The sequence below is a fragment of the Cornus florida genome, unplaced genomic scaffold (genome assembly GCF_030987335.1).
Source record: "Cornus florida cultivar Cherokee Brave unplaced genomic scaffold, ASM3098733v1 CherokeeBrave_3.0.0_Hap2_Chr02, whole genome shotgun sequence".
Classification (NCBI taxonomy): Eukaryota; Viridiplantae; Streptophyta; class Magnoliopsida; order Cornales; family Cornaceae; genus Cornus; species Cornus florida.
This window is the reverse complement of record NW_026775572.1, coordinates 5,734,296-5,751,039: the sequence shown is the minus strand read 5'-3', so window position 1 is coordinate 5,751,039 and position 16,744 is coordinate 5,734,296. Positions and strand designations below refer to the sequence as shown.

General features: G+C 32.4%; 1 long non-coding RNA gene across 1 annotated transcript; it reads left to right on the top strand.

Annotated features, from left to right (window-relative positions):
- The first annotated feature begins 7,026 nt into the window (after positions 1-7,026).
- Positions 7,027-16,439, top strand: LOC132293295 (uncharacterized). Its single transcript, XR_009477814.1, has 2 exons — positions 7,027-7,893; positions 16,241-16,439. It is a non-coding gene; the product is annotated as an uncharacterized LOC132293295 (long non-coding RNA).
- The last annotated feature ends 305 nt before the right edge of the window (positions 16,440-16,744 follow it).

The following is a 16,744-nucleotide window of genomic DNA, read 5'->3' as shown; positions in this document are numbered from 1 at the left end:
TCACTATTAACACATTTCTTCGCTAGATTTTCACATCCTATCCCATTGCCAAATTTAGTTATCCATCATATAACTCTCCATCATATTCAAATATATATAGCACATAAAACCAATCAACAAAACAATTAAACATTTTTAAAAGTTAATTAGATGAACAAGGTTAATCATCTTTCAAAAGCACTCAAGTAACATACAATGTCTTACAAAAAGTAACTTTAACTCTTATCATATGAATTACCTACCAAAATTGAAGAGCAATTATAATGATTTTACTACAAAAAAATATACCAATTAAAATAATATTTTAAATTCATAAATTGAAAAATGACGAATCTCCTTATATGTTTTACCTTAGAAAATGAAGTGTGATCGCTTATATCCAATAAGGGTAACAGGTTAGAAGAAATAAAGTATTTGGTATGACAATCGTACATTCAAACTCTTAATCAATCGAGAAATGAAATATAGAGAAATACATAAAATGTTTGGCGAAAAACTTGAAATGAATTGAGAAAAAAAAAAAAAAAAAGTCATAGCAAAAATAAGTGGTAGTGGGAACATTTGTCCTATATGTACAAATCGAAATCGGGCGGATCTTTACCCGGAGTAGATCATAAACCTTGATTTATTCCACTATTATCAACCTTCTAGTATTTTGAATGAAATCATTGTAAGAACCATTGAAAAGTCGTTAATTAAATATTTTTCGAAGAAGTTACACCACGTACAAAAATACAAGATTAGGAGCATATACAAGAAAAAATCTTACCTCAATGGTTCATCACTCATCCCTTTTAAACGTTTGTTGCATCCCAGTAAAGCACACAATTCACCATTACAAAGCTTCACGCATTTGAAATGCTTATGATTAAATATAGGGAATTATTGGTCTTAGAATTAGTTATAAATGAATTCTTAATTGGTATAAAAAAAAATATATCAAAGGTTTGAAACAATCTAACACTGTTATTTCAAATCCCCAAAGCTCTAAAGTAAAAGTTTGTATTACAATTTTTAATGTATAAAATTTTCAATTTAACCAACCAAACCAATCAATTTTTCAATTTTTTATTTATGCTTCCATATATATGTAGAATTACTATATAGTCGAACCGGAAATCAATTCAAGCTTATTTCTCCTTGAATTTTTCAAAAAAAAAAAAAAAACACAAAACAAAGGAAAAGATTCAAAATAATTTACAATAAAACAAATTAAACATGGTTCTATGGTAACACTCGTGGAACAAAGAGAAACATAATAATAAAGAATAAGACACACAAATAATGTTAATTAAAATGATGTCAATTAAAACCAACATACCGCTATTGATTAATCCAAAATACACAAAACAAGAGAAAGTGGGTATGTCAAACTACTATTATTAATTTATTAGTCAAGTTTCATTTCATATTTAAAAATTGAATTTGCAAAATGAGAATCAAATAAAGAGTTGAGCCAAGTAATCACCTTTCAACTTATCCACTTTGATTGAAGCAACTTCCATAAAAAAATAAAAAATAAAAATTAAAAAAACTACACCAATTTTATGAAGGAGATGATAACAGTGTATCGCACAGAAAATGATTGAGTAAAAACACAAATTTTACAAAAATTAACAATAAGAAGCAATACAAATAAAAGATGTTGAAATCTGTGGATGCATTTGCACGCTTGCATGCATGTTATATATAGATATAATAGAAAATGGTAAGTCACTTTAGAATTCTCGGGTAGCTGAACTATTTAATTCAATTTATTTGAATTAAAAACCATAAAAATAGTATTTAAAACATTTAATGAAAATATTTGTGAGTTTAAAACTTTTGAAACTGATGGGCTACTCAATTTATTTGAATTATATTATTATGTGTTTTAATTAATGAGACTTTTTATTTGAGAAAAATAACATACGGAATATCAAATACCTTATTCATTATTTAGAAAAAGGTCAAAATATATAGAAATAGAAATAATAATAATAATAATAATAGCCTTAGCACTTTTATATGTATATGTTGCATAGGTGTAGATAATTTATTTAGAAGGTAATTCTTGATGTGATGGAGAATAGGGATGTCAATTTTTACCGCCCTGCCAGGGCCCCGCCCTATCCCGCCCAGTTAATAACGGATATGAGAACACTTTTTATATCGTTGTGGTGGGCATGGATACAAATTTTGTACCCGTCGTGGGTCATGAGGCGAGTAAGAGTTCAGAATATATATCCTAGGGCCCCGCCCCGCTAAACACATAACTATATTTAATATATATATATATATATATATATATATATATATATATATATATATATAATATTAATAACTTATTTTAGCGGCTTACCCAGTTACTCATCTCTTACAATCCTAATTTGGGATGTAAACTTGGTATTAAATTTGCTTTTATTTTGGTTATGGTGGAAGTTGGATCTTGAATTTCTTGTGATTTGGTTGTATTAGACTTTTATTTTTGTTTATTATATTATCTGAATTATGTTATGTGCATGTTATTTTTTTTAATTTTTTTTTGGGATACATAATTTCATTTATGTTATGCCATTCCCAGGCTTCCACATTTAAATAGCAGGAGCTTAAGTTCAAAAAAGTGGGAGAAAAAAATTTGTTAGCGGGGCGGGCACGGGGGCACAGTATTTCCCAACGTGGCGGGGCTGGACATGAAAATCCAACCCGTCGTGAGTCTCGGGGCGGGCATGAACTTGACAAAAATTAAAAGGGACGAGGCGGGATTTAGGGAAACCCGCTCCAAACTCGCCCCGTTGCCATCCCTAATGGAGAAATTGATGTCAGGATATGAATTGATATATTAAACTAACTAATTTTTTTTAAATATAATTGGAATTAGGATGGGCAATCAACAATTAATTACTCAGATGGGAGTATCAATTATGTAGTGTGTCATAAAAACTGAAATATTGTACATATTAGGAAGGTCACTTTGGCATGATCTCTTCAAATTTCACATTGTGAAAAAAGAAAAAATATATAACATCTCAGATATATTCTTCAAATTTCATATATTTTATTATAAAAAAAAAGGCGAAAAATGTATAGAAACAGTAAAAAAAAGTATTGTACTTTTATATACAGAGGCATCTTGCACTTTTATACATAGTATATATTTATAGATAATTTAATTTAGAAGGTAATAATTGTTATATATAGATATAATGGAAAATGGTAAATCACTTTAGAATTATCGGGCAGCTGAACTATTTAATTCAATTCATTTGAATTAAAAACCATAAAAATAGTATTTAAAACATTTAATGAAAATATTCGTGAGTTTAAAGCTTTTTAAAACTGTTGGGCTATTCAATTTATTTGAATTAAATTATTATGTGTTTTTATTTAATGCGACTTTTTTTGTGAAAAAAAAAATTCAAAAATGTTAAGAAATTAGCTACACCCTATAAATATAATTTTAAGATTTTTTATTTTTAAAAAATTAAAAAATATTAAGAAATTGAATTAGACAAAGTCATCTTGCACTTTTATACATAGTATATATATTTATAGATAATTTAATTTAGAAGGTAATAACTATTATATATAGATATAATGGAAAATGGTAAATCACTTTAGAATTATCGGGTAGCTGAACTATTTAATTCAATTCATTTGAATTAAAAATCATAAAAATAGTATTTAAAACATTTAATAAAAATATTCGTGAGTTTAAACCTTTTTAAAACTGTTGGGCTATTCAATTTATTTGAATTAAATTATGATGTGTTTTTATTTAATGTGAATTTTTTTGTTAAAAAAAAATTTCAAAAATGTTAAGAAATTAACTACATTTTTAGAATAGTATAGATTTATAGATAATTTAATTAAAAATATTAAGAAATTATACAGAGGCATCTTGCACTTTTACACATAGTATATATTTATAGATAATTTAATTTAGAATGTAGTAACTGTTATATTTAGATATAATGGAAAATGGTATATCACTTTAGAATTATCGGGCAACTAAACCATTTAATTCAATTCATTTGAATTAAAAACCATAAAAATAGTATTTAAAACATTTAATGAAAATATTCGTAAGTTTAAAGCTTTTAAAACTGTTGGGCTATTCAATTTATTTGAATTAAATTATTGTGTGTTTTTATTTAATGTGACTTTTTTTGTGAAAAAAAAAAAATTCAAAAATGTTAAGAAATTAGTTACACTCTATAAATATAATTTTAAGATTTTTTATTTTTAAAAAATTAAATTTTTTTTAAGAAATTAAATTAGACAGAGTCATCTTGCACTTTTATACATAATATATATATTAATAACTATTATATATAGATATAATGGAAAATGGCAAGTCACTTTAGAATTATTGGGTAGCTGAACCATTTAATTCAATTCATTTGAATTAAAAAACATAAAAATAGTATTTAAAACATTTAATGAACATATTCGTGAGTTTAAAGTTTTTTGAAACTGGGCTATTCAATTTATTTGAATTAAATTATTATGTGTTTTTATTTAATGTGACTTTTTTTGTGAAAAAAAAAATAAAAAATGTTAGGAATAGTATAGATATAGATTATATAAGCATATATATATACATATGAAGGTGTCTTCTCCGTAATGTCACGATCCGATTCCTAACGACGCCATGAGCATAGAAGATACGCATGCTGGTTGGCTAAGAACATTCATTGACTGGGAATGGTTCCAGTGAAGGGGCGTGCAGGACCACAGGATGGTACCTCTTCAGAGTTCAGGCAGGTTGACTCGGTTCAGTTCGAGGTGCTTGTCGCTAGTCTTGGACTTAACTATGAAGAAGGGAGTTGGCCATCCCTGCACAAACTGGTCGGGAGCTGGAGCCGTTCCCCTGACGAGGCCATGGCAGGCCGAAACCAGTCAGCATGTATCCTTGGGAGGGCAGGTCGTGGTGGCTGACCAGGGCGCTTGCGCGAGCTGAAGCAACGCCTTGGTGCCGCACGGGCCATGCCGCTGCGCCAAATCTCTAGGCCCGTGACAAATGGTATCAGAGCAGGACTTGGGGAAAAGCACAGAGGTGTGCCCTCTTGTCGATCCGGGGGTCTTGAGAAAGAAGACGGTGCACTGAAAAAGCGTCAGTGGGTAATCAATGCTGTTGGAGGAGAGCCTCCATCTCCCCATGAAGATGCGTCCTTTAAGCCGGAGGGCCGCGCGCATCGGATGGCCGGAGGGCCGCGCGCACCAAAGTTCTTGCAAGTTCAAGAGGCGTGCAAACCGTTGTGAAGGGCGGGTATCAAGTCAGCCGGAGGGCGCTTGTTTGGTCGGGGTGTCGCGGAGGCGGCATAACGTGGGGTTGCGTCCCGAAGAAGTGGGCGTCCCTTTAGCCTGAAACCCTATCATTGGGCGAGTGCAGCCAGGGGTTGTACAAGGAAGCGATGGTGGGCAGGCGAGCATACCACTTGGAGGAGACAGGCTTTGGAATGTTGGACGCAGCGGAGTCAGCGCTGCACTGCGACGAGGGCGTCGCAGGATTTGGGTGGGGGAGAATGTCACGATCCGATTCCTAAGGACGCCATGAGCATAGAAGATACGCATGCTGGTTGGCTAAGAACATTCATTGACTGGGAATGGTTCCAGGGAAGGGGCGTGCAGGACCACAGGATGGTACCTCTTCAGAGTTCAGGCAGGTCGACTCGGTTCAGTTCGAGGTGCTTGTCGCTAGTCTTGGACTTGACTATGAAGAAGGGAGTTGGCCATCCCTGCACAAACTGGTCGGGAGCTGGAGCCGTTCCCCTGACGAGGCCATGGCAGGCTGAAACCAGTTAGCATGTATCCTTGGGAGGGCAGGCCGTGGTGGCTGACCAGGGCGCTTGCGCGAGCTGAAGCAACGCCTTGGTGCCGCACGGGCCGTGCCGCTGCGCCAAATCTCTAAGCCCGTGACAGTAAGCTCTCTTACTTTTTCAATCTTATATGTACTATTATATGTAAATGAAATTATATTTAATTAAATTAATCATTGACTCTAAATTAATGGGAGGTGATTTTAAATGAACTTTAAAAAAGAAAATAGTTCAAGGAGACCTGACACCGCCAGACAATAAATAAATAAATAAAATAGTTCAAATTTAGATAGCACCTCATCAATTTTGTCTTAAAAATACCACATGACAATTAATTAATATTGAACCACTTGCAAGTGTTAAAAAAAAAAAAAAAGAAGATAATTTTGAAATGATAATTATAAAAAATATTATATTATTTTATTAACAGATACAATAATTCTTTGATGAAATTAAAGAAAAAAAATATATTTATTTGAGAAATATATTTATTTATATTGTAACAACTTTAGTATTTTGTCCCATAAATCTGAAAAAATAAATTTTACATCACCTTTATTTAGGGATGGCAACGCGGTCTCCCGCCCCCGTAACCGCTTAAAAATTATGCCCCCGTCCTCGTCCAAAACCGCAAAAACGAGGGGACTTTTCACTTTATCTCCGCAATCGTTTAACATTTTTATCCCGCGGGTACCCGCACCGCCCCGTTTAAGACCATAATTTATTTATTATTGAAATAGATTTGTTCGTTTTTTTCCCCTCATATTCAGTTCTTTACCATTACAATTTTCCTTCTAATCAAATTCATTTGTTACTTTAATATTGTTATATAAAGTATTTAATATAAATATATATTGAAAAATATATATATTAATGAAATAAGGGTACTAAGTAATTTGCCTATTTAAATGGGACGGGACGACATCTTCCCGTCCTCGTACTAAATCCGTGCAAATTTTTATCACATCAAAGTACCATTCCTATCCAAATAAACTAAACAATTCTCCAAAATTGCTAAAAAAGGGACAGGACGGGTAATCGCGAGTCAGGTCAAATTGCCGTTCCTAATTTCAGTAAAGCCTTTTATTGAAACTAAAATTTTTTCACCTCCCGCCTAAAACCAATTGCCTTTTCCATTGCCGCCCATTATGTTATTATTATATTTTTGTAAATAAATAAATAATATATTTTTCACCTCGGCGACTGTGCTAGGCTCCAGATTTTTCTTTTGTACCCTTCCCTACATTTCCAAAGACAAAGCACCATCTTCTCAGTTTTGATCTCATTTTCAACTAATTACCGAGTCGTTTAAGGCATCCTTGACTTCAAGTTAAATTTTCTCATCATCTTGTATGTTTTCTTTTTCCCTAGTTTATAGACAACGATCAAGTTTTTTTTTTTTTTTTTTTTTTTTTTTTTTTTTGACTCATCCGCTTCTATTATCTATGTGGGTACGACTCTCTTACTCTCTCTCTAAATCTATCTTTCTCCAACCTTAGCCCTAATTTCGCACACTGACTGTCAAGTTCGCCCCAAATTTTCAACTATAGATTCTCTTTTGTACACATAAATATATGTATGTATATATATACATCTTACATTCAGATTTTCTCTGAAACGATTTCAATTTGATTGTGATGTGTAAACCCTTTCTTTGAAACAATTTCATGTTCTTCCAATACGGTTTCGTCAGTGGCCAGATCGATCCTTCTAGATCGAACCTCTATTTCGCCTTCTAAACCTTTTTTAAATCTTAAACTTTTCAAATTTATATATATATATATATATATATATATATATTTTTTTTTTTTTCTAGCGTCTTCTATTTTTAATTTTGTTATTGTTATTATTATTATTATTATTATTATTTTTTTTTAATAAATTTTCATTTTGGGGGATTCTACGAGTGAGGTGCAAGTGCGAAGAAATTTGAACCAATACTGCTCTCATTTCTATTTAATATTTACTTTCTTTATAATTTATATGCGTGCATATTTTCGATTTTCATTCATTGTGCTTTTGCCCTTTAAATTACAGGTTGTGCCACAAGCTAATATGGTATTCATTCGTCAATCTAGAAGAGATACCTAAGGTGATATTTTTATATTATAAGTTTTGAATTTAAATTTTTTGAATGAAAATGCATGGAAGGTTATTTGGAATATAGTATTTTTTCCTGGTTTATATATATGAAACTGAACCTTTTTGTTTCTGGTAAATAAGAAAGTTATGGAAGCCTTAGCAAAAGTGGCCTTAAAAAAAAAAATTATAATAAAGTGTGTAACTGATATCTACTACTCATAGACAAAATGGCTCTCTTAATACTTTTAAAAGTTGACAATCTTTCACCTTTTCCGCTATGTCTTGCACCATATTACCTTTTAAAAGTTGTCATGCCCTGATTTTGAAACCCATAACCCGTGGTATGATTAGATAGGTTTAGGTATTTTAAAAAAATTAAGGTTATTTTACTTGCTGGTACAATGAGTTTGTATTTAAAATTCCTAAAAAAAATCCTATGGAAATTCCGTAATCCACAAATCTCCTCTTCTAGTTTTCTTTTCCTTTTTCCCTTTTCCCTTTTCCCTTTTCCCTGGCCGTCTTCTTTCTCTAACAGAATAAAGCATCGGGTTTTGTTTTTCCTTCCCTTTCTGGCTTCTAGGTGTCAATCTCAGATATTTATTTCGTTAAACTATTATTATTATTTTTCCTTTCAATCAGTTACCTAAAGCTTACCAAGTAAGATTCCTTATGTGAATGAAAATTTGTACCTATATAGACACGTACATGAGAGTATGGAAAATCTAAAATCTGACTTTATATATATATATATATATATATATATATATATATGCTCAAAACATGATTATCTTCTTTCAGAAGCTTTGTCTATTTAATCAGCACCTGCATATTTCAGAAAGTCTCAATCTTGCTAGCCAAAACATGAATTACTTTTAGAATTTTCATATTTGATGAACTTAGAATATGAGCTTAAATTTTTTAAATGACCATATTCAAATTGAATTGCAATGAGATCCAAAACACACACACACACACACACACACACACACACACACACATATATATATATATGGGGAAAAATCAGATAACCCCCCTCTATTATTTTTTTCCATCAAATTGCCTCCACTAAAATTAAACACCCCCCTCAACTGTAAACCGTCATCACATTGCCCCCTTTCCGTTCAAACCCGTTAACCTGGCGTTTGAGTAGTAGCGCGTGACCAATACGCGCTTATCAAAAAAAAATTTCCCCTAAAATACCCCTTCCCTATCCTCTTCTGTGTAATATTATATATATAAGTGTGTTATGTACTGTATATATCTTCTCAAAGACACAAACAAGTCCATGTAGCGGTCACCGGCGCGGGGTGCTCCGGCAAAATCCATAGAATCTAGAAACCAACCATGCATAGAGGTGACGTATTAAGGGTATTAGGGAAATGAATTGACTTATGAAATGCTGAAAGTCTTGATCTTATGTGTCATATAGCAATAAGTCTTGATTTTTTCATATGACCTGATATGAAAAAATCCAAAATCAGAGCAACCTCATAAATTGCATGGACAATAACAATGATTTCTTGTAAATTTTCAATTGGAATTAGCTCCTTTTGTGGAATATTATTTTTCTTGACGATTTCAGAGTACTGGGATTCGAATGAAGAAGAGCTGCTTATTGGACTGTGACTGTGCTTCACATACTCTTCATAGAGGTCTTGATTTTTGGATGAAGAGAAGGAGAGAGGATTTAGTGAGAGAAATATTAATTCCAAGGGATTTCAAACAATATGCCTTTTGGATTGCACAAAAGAAAGCAATTTAGAGAGAGAACCAAGCCAGAGATGAGGAGAGATGTGACAGTGTGTGTGTGTGTGAGAGAGAGAGAGAGGAGGGAAGGAAGGGGCGAAATCTGGAGGGAGGCTTTGCAGCCATAAAGAGAGGATTTAGTGTGAGAAATAATATTCCGAATGATGATATCAAACAATGGTACTATGCCCTTTGAAATGCACAACACAACCCAAAGAAAAAAATACTAAAAAAACACCCTATCTCCAAAGACCCCTGTATTCAACCCTCCTTCCACAACGCCATTGCCTACGATGCCTCCAAGCCATTCCGCCGCCACCTATCCCTCCGCCTCTCCAACTGCTCTGACGATCTTGAAATGTCTATCACCGCCCTTAAATCTCTCTCCACCCTCACCAATCTCGCATTCATCAACTGCCCCATTTCACTAATTCATTTCCCCTCCAAACTCACTTCCAATCTCCACTACTTCACCTGCATCAACAGCCTCAAGAAGCTCACCGGAGTCTTGCTCGGTTGGATGCCGAACCTCACCGATTTAACCGTCTACGGCGTGACTGTAAACGCCAGTGGTCTGTTGATCATCTTTGGAAACATGAAGAAGCTCAAATCAGGAAAATCATGAAGAAACATTAAATCTTGTATTTGTAGGTTAATATATATGGAAAATCATTTTCTGTGAACTCTTCCATTGTTTGCGCGTTTATTATCTAGTACTATGAATTATTTCAGTAAAATTTTGAAGTTATGGGCATTTGTAATACGACCGCGTTTTGTTGCATCCAAATAGTACATTTTTTTGTATTTAAATTTCATATAATATTATGGGGGGTATAGTTGTCATTTCACAACAGGTTAACGGGTTTAAACGGAAATGGGGCAGTGTGATGATAGTTTATAGTTGAGTGGGGTGTTTAATTTTAGTGGGGGCAATTTGATCGAAAAAAATAGTACAGGGGGGTTATTTGATTTTTCCCATATGTATATGTGTGTGTGTGTGTGTGTGTGTGTGTGTGTGTGTGTGTTTCCTTCGAGGCTTGTGTATTTCAATGTTCCAACCATTCGAACAAAATATTTGTAAAATGTGAACTTTTTCTGTTAGATAATTGTGTTAGACTGCTTGGTGCAATATGGGTGAAACAATAATTCCTATTCCAGTCCAACAACAGTTACTTGTTTTTTTCTTTCTTTCCCCGCACCTCTACATAGCACAATAAAGGTTTGGCTTATTATATGATGAATAATGTGTTTGTTGCATAACTTTGTAAAATTTGCATCTCTATCTTCTTTGCTCAGTTCTCTCACCACCAATCTTTGAACTCTAGACCTAGAGGTTGACCACACAAACCAACTTCTATGCCAAAGAGTCTATGAGAGAATCAGTAATTTGCAACTATATCATTCTAGACCTAATTGTTTAGGAAGAGCCATGAATATTTTGAGGAACTACTTGATGAACTTAACTGTTTAGTAATGTTTACATGTCAAGAAGTTTATGAACGCTAAAAAAGAAGAAAGAATACTATAATTCACTATGATGGAACATCTCGAAATACACTAATTGCAGAAGAAAATGCATAATGCAATAAAGATCTAATATTCTTGGGACTTTACTATTATGCTCAGGCCTAACTTTCATCTGGTGCACGACATCAATCAGTAATCTACTTCATAGGGTGTTGTGGCAGAGTAATTGATTCAAGAAATCGATCTAAAGTCTGTAAAAGATCACACTAATTCCATAACTCTCCAAAGAATTAAATCAAATCTTGTACTTTAGGGGTGACAATTATTTTAATTGATAATCATGTTTAGTTTCTTAAAATAGCGTTATTATTCTAGTGCTTGCTAAAGTTTGCCTTGTATATTGGTTTTAAAATTAAATTAGAATAGAAAGTCTCCTTAAAATACAAGGAACAAACATTATTTACTCCAGTTTCTAGGTGTTGAAGAGTCAAGATACTTGGGTATATTGACAAAACTAATAGGGCTACAAAGCCTACAATAGAATTAAATTAAATAAGTAATGGATAAATAATATGTTCAACTATTTTTTAATAATCTAACCTAGGGACTCAACAATGAGGCTAATAATTCTATTAACATATTAACTATATATATATTTAGAATTGGCTAAAAAGCTTTTCTCACACAATTCCATAAAAAACGGGTATAGTCAAATTTGAACTTGAAAAGACCAAAAATTACTTGTATACAATTAATCAACAATCTAAGTTTGATGATGTGTGGTATTATACAGATTCTAGAGAATTAGATATTGTGGTGGCATGTGTGGTGTGGATATATGAAAATATTTAGTACAAAATACAATAAAGTACCTATTTAGCTGGTAACTTTTTCATTTTTCAACCCTTCTATATTTACTCCCAATCTTATTGTTGTAATTGGGTGAGACAAGGCTTTCCGCATAGGTCTGCTTTGCTTGAAACATAGTTGTAATGCCATGCACCACAATATCCCTCAATGTGCTTTCTTTAGAGTTGTATGCTACCAATTTCTCTCCATTCATCTCCAGCAAAACTTCCCCATCCACCAAAAAAGATAAGGGTTTCATCACGGACAAATTAGGCATACAGATGGTAAATTTTGTTCGAGACTCAGTCACACCATATACTTTATCACCCAAACATCAGTATCGGTACTACTCTAATATTCAACCATAAAGAAGTTGAAGGTTGTCAAAGATGAGAATTTTTTTTTTATAAAGCTAGGGCTAGCTACTTATCAAAAAAAAAAAAAAAAATTGAAGAAAAGAAAAGAAAAGCTAGGCCTAGCCTTCTGCTTCACAGACAGGTTGACAGACTAAAAGATATTTAGTTGAATGAGCTTGAGTCTGCTTTGGACCTGGAAGAGGTAGAGCTTGCCCAAAAATCTAGAATTCTTTGGTTTAAAGAAAATGAAAAATGTTCCAAATTCTTTTATCAAAATTGTAGCAGAGGAGGGCTTTCAATTCCATATCTATAATGTTTGACAAATGCTCCAAATTTCAATTTTCATATTTGATGAACTTAGAATATCAGCTTAAATTTTTTAAATGACCATATTCAAATAGAATTGCATTGAGATCCAAAAAATATATATATGTTTTTCCTTTGAGGCTTGTGTATTTCAAGGTTTCAACCATTTTGTTGGAACAAAATCTTTGTAAAATGTGAACTTTTCCTGTTAGATAATTATTGTTAGGCTGCATGGTGCAAGAATTCCTATTCCAGTCCACGAACAACAATATGCTTAGACCATCTCTTAAATGGAATGATATTTCTGGCAAACTCCAAGGAAGAAGGTGTAGGGTTCATAACCCAGTTGGTGGTTGATAAATAGGTATGTATGTAGTAATCATCGAAATAATAACTAAATGTTAAGCAAATGTTAAATAAACATAGCATTAACTAGTAAAAAAGGATGAAGATTAAATAAATTGAACATATCCTTGGAAAATAATTTTTTTAGTTGTGTGGAAAACTTTCATAGTGTAACATCAAATTAATGAATGCATGAGGTTGGTTGCAGCAAGTAAGTCTTCTCCGTAGCTTTCCTTTTTTTTTTTATTGTGCCTCAGTTTCATTAAATGCCAAAAAATATTTGTTTGCTAACATGTTTTGCCTCCTTTTTATTAAATTCCAAAAGATATTGGTTACATAAATGTTCTGTCTCTTTTTTGCCTTACCAAGTTTTGGTGTCGTGCTTCCTGTTCTTGCATTGCATACTAGTAATTTTCCTCAAAAATGATTACTGTGAAACAAGAGTTACGCGGGGTGCGGAAACAGTTAGTTGATTTTAATTGTGATCAACTCCTTTAATGACCTAGATCTGATTATTAGGTCAACTTACTCAATTTATGATTGATTAAATTATATAACCAATTTAAACATACATCCACAATCACAAATACATGAAAAGTAAAGCAAGTTAGAGTTAAAGAGATTGCACCAGAATTTTAGCGAGGAAACCCCAGTTGATAAAATACGTCAACTGTTTGCATGAGAAAAATCTCGTGGACTATGCAGTCCAAAGTAAACCAATCCACTATGTTTGAAACAAAGTATACCAAACTTTGACTCTGGCTTATACCCTATCATTTTACACCAAACCAACCGCTGACGATCCTCTAGCTTTGCGACTCCCCATTCAACAGCAACTTGACTTCAGACTTACACTTGATACTTGTAGAAGAGTAGCAGGTAGATCAGACAGCACTCCACGAATACTCCAACCTTTCCAAAGTGTGACTGCGTTTACTTCTGTTCTTCAAGATCTGAATTTGATTGTAGAAGAATTAACTCCTGCTGATCATCCGGAATATCTGAATTTTCAATACAGCTCTAATTCCGATGAGATAGAGAATACTACAACTAAATCTCTCATGAATATATATGTGTGCTCTCAAGAATAAATTCAGAATAATCAGATTTGATTTTCTGAATTTTCCTCTCTTAAAGGCTTTCTCAAAATATAGAATTGATTCATCCTAAAGCCGTCTCACAACCAATGTACATGACATGGTTTATATAGAGTTTTGAAAATCCTAATCCCTCAGAAAATATGATAAATTTCGTGTACAGGACTTGGAAGAAAGTTGGAATCGAAAAGGAAACTTTCAGCAAAAAAGAAACTAAAATTCAAGTGCTGCTAGAAGACCTTGAACCGGTTCAGCCACTTTGAACTAGTTCAAGATGGACAGTACTGAATCTCACAGATTCTTGAACCGGTTCAGCCCTCTTGAACCGGTTCAAGATGGGCAGTCTTGAAAATTTTCGATATTTTGCAATTATTCTTGTTTCGAACCTTCTAGAAACCTTCCTAACTATTTTCACTACCTCTCAACCTTCTTAGAGCATCTTTCTTATTATCTCAGAGTGTAGTAATGAACACTTGACTTTCTTATTCAAATCCGCATCCAATCTTCAATCTTTGAAATTTTTGAACCAAAAAATTACAACTCGATCGGACTTATTTTGATAACGAAAAAAGCCAATTACAAAATATATATCTCACAATTATAACATCATACTATTTTAGTTCATGATGAGTAAGGATATATATGTAAAGGAAATTATAATTTTTCATAAATTACATTTGAATCATAATGTCAGATATTTTACACAACTGCAACATATCTAAGCATAAGAAATCTCAATACAAAAGAGATTCCAAAATAAAGTGGCTATGTGATGTATTTAATTCTAAATATGCCATATATTAAAAAAAAATCTAAAAATAATTTAGAAGGCAACAAATTTTAAAAACATTTTCTTCCCTACTGCATGAAACCAAAATTCTACTTTGCAAAGGATGGCTTACAAAAATTAATAAATACTGTATGTACATTTTGAAAAGTTTAGGTTCAGCGTTCTCCCTTTTCATCAGATGGCATGATGCATGCGGACCTTTTCCTTGCCTTTTTAAGAGTTCACCAAATGATGCCTATAACAACATAGGATATTTTATCTAACTCGAGAGGATATAGAGTTGGGAAGAGAATTAGCAATGTGTTAAAATTGGTGCCACTTTGCCTTTAGTAAAAAATTAGGGGAGACAAAAAATACTAAGTATGTCTGAAGAATTTAAATCTCCAATCTAGACGGTTAAGTATTGCAATTGATTTCCCTCGTATTTTTTTTTATTAAAGGGAGTTTTTATTATTTATTATTATTTTTTTTTCAGAGGCACCTTTGTTGCCAAAGCCAACTCTAGAAACCAAAATCTAACAAAGCAAGACATAAACTAAGCTTGTAAAACCTATGTTTATCATCAACGACTTTACGTTATTTTGAGTCTGCAAGAACCTGAGTTGGCATTAGAGGATGCCATAAGGGAAAAATGCTAGGAATCAACTAACGTGCATATATCCATGCGTGCGTTGAAATCGCCAAGTCTTGTCTACAACTAGTGAGAATGTATCTCGAGTAGGCCAGGATTGATATAGGAATCCCCAGTAGCACAACCACCACAAGCATAGCTCTCTGCATGTGAATGTCGAGCATATGATATTGCTTTGCTCTGTAGGCTTGTCCACAAAACTTTTCTAATCCGCATCCTATTCCCAGCTACTTCAAATGAAATTTTAAGATTTTAGGGCCTTTACTAGTACAAATCGGGATTTTTTTTTCTTTCTTTCTTTCCCTACACCTCTACATAGTAGGATATTGATTTTTTATGAAGGTTTGGCTTATTATAAGATGAATAATATGTTTTTTGCATAATTATGTAAAATTTGCATCGGTATTTTCTTTGCTCAGTTCTCTTACTACTAATCTTCGAACTCTAGACCTAGAGGTTGACCACACAAACCAACTTTCATGCTAAAGAGTCCATGGTAGCCAAAAATTCTTATAAACATTATATAGCTGTGTTGCTCAACTCTTTATCTGTCTATATGTTATCAAATTGAATACATTATAGTAAGTTGTGTGTGTATATTTTTATAAATTGCTTGATATGATAAGAAAAATCAAGTCACTTAATTCCGAAGGATTATCTTATTCACAGTAGGATATCAAGTTTTTTAAACTTCTTTTTAAAAATTTATTTCAATCTTCAAATTCTAATCTCATTTTTTCTTATTCTTTGTTTTTTTTTTTTTTTTGCAGGTTTCACATTGATTACAATCTAGCTCCCTTTTTGGATTCAGATTTCTTTTGGGATTTTGATGTGTATGCGATTAGCATTGTGTAATATTGGATTCAGATATTAACATTTTGATATGTGTTGGAAGTATCATTTTAGAGTTTGGATTATTTGCATATTTTATTATCTAAATTCTTAATGAATTGAATTTTTATTTATTTATTTATTTATTTTTTATCTTCTATGTTTGATTATCAAATATATTGATTTTGAGTGATATGTTTGGATTTTAGTTTAAATTGTTTAGTTTATTAATATTTAATTTAAGTTACAGGTTCTAAATTTTAAATACGTGAAAACAAAATTATACTATTGTATTAGTCGCACGACATATTATTTTATTACAATATTTAGCTTATAGTGACAATATATTTCTGGCAACATGATAGATATATTGTGATAAAAGATATTTTGTCACAATAAAACAACTTATATAGTAACAAAATATTGTTGCAACATGGTATATA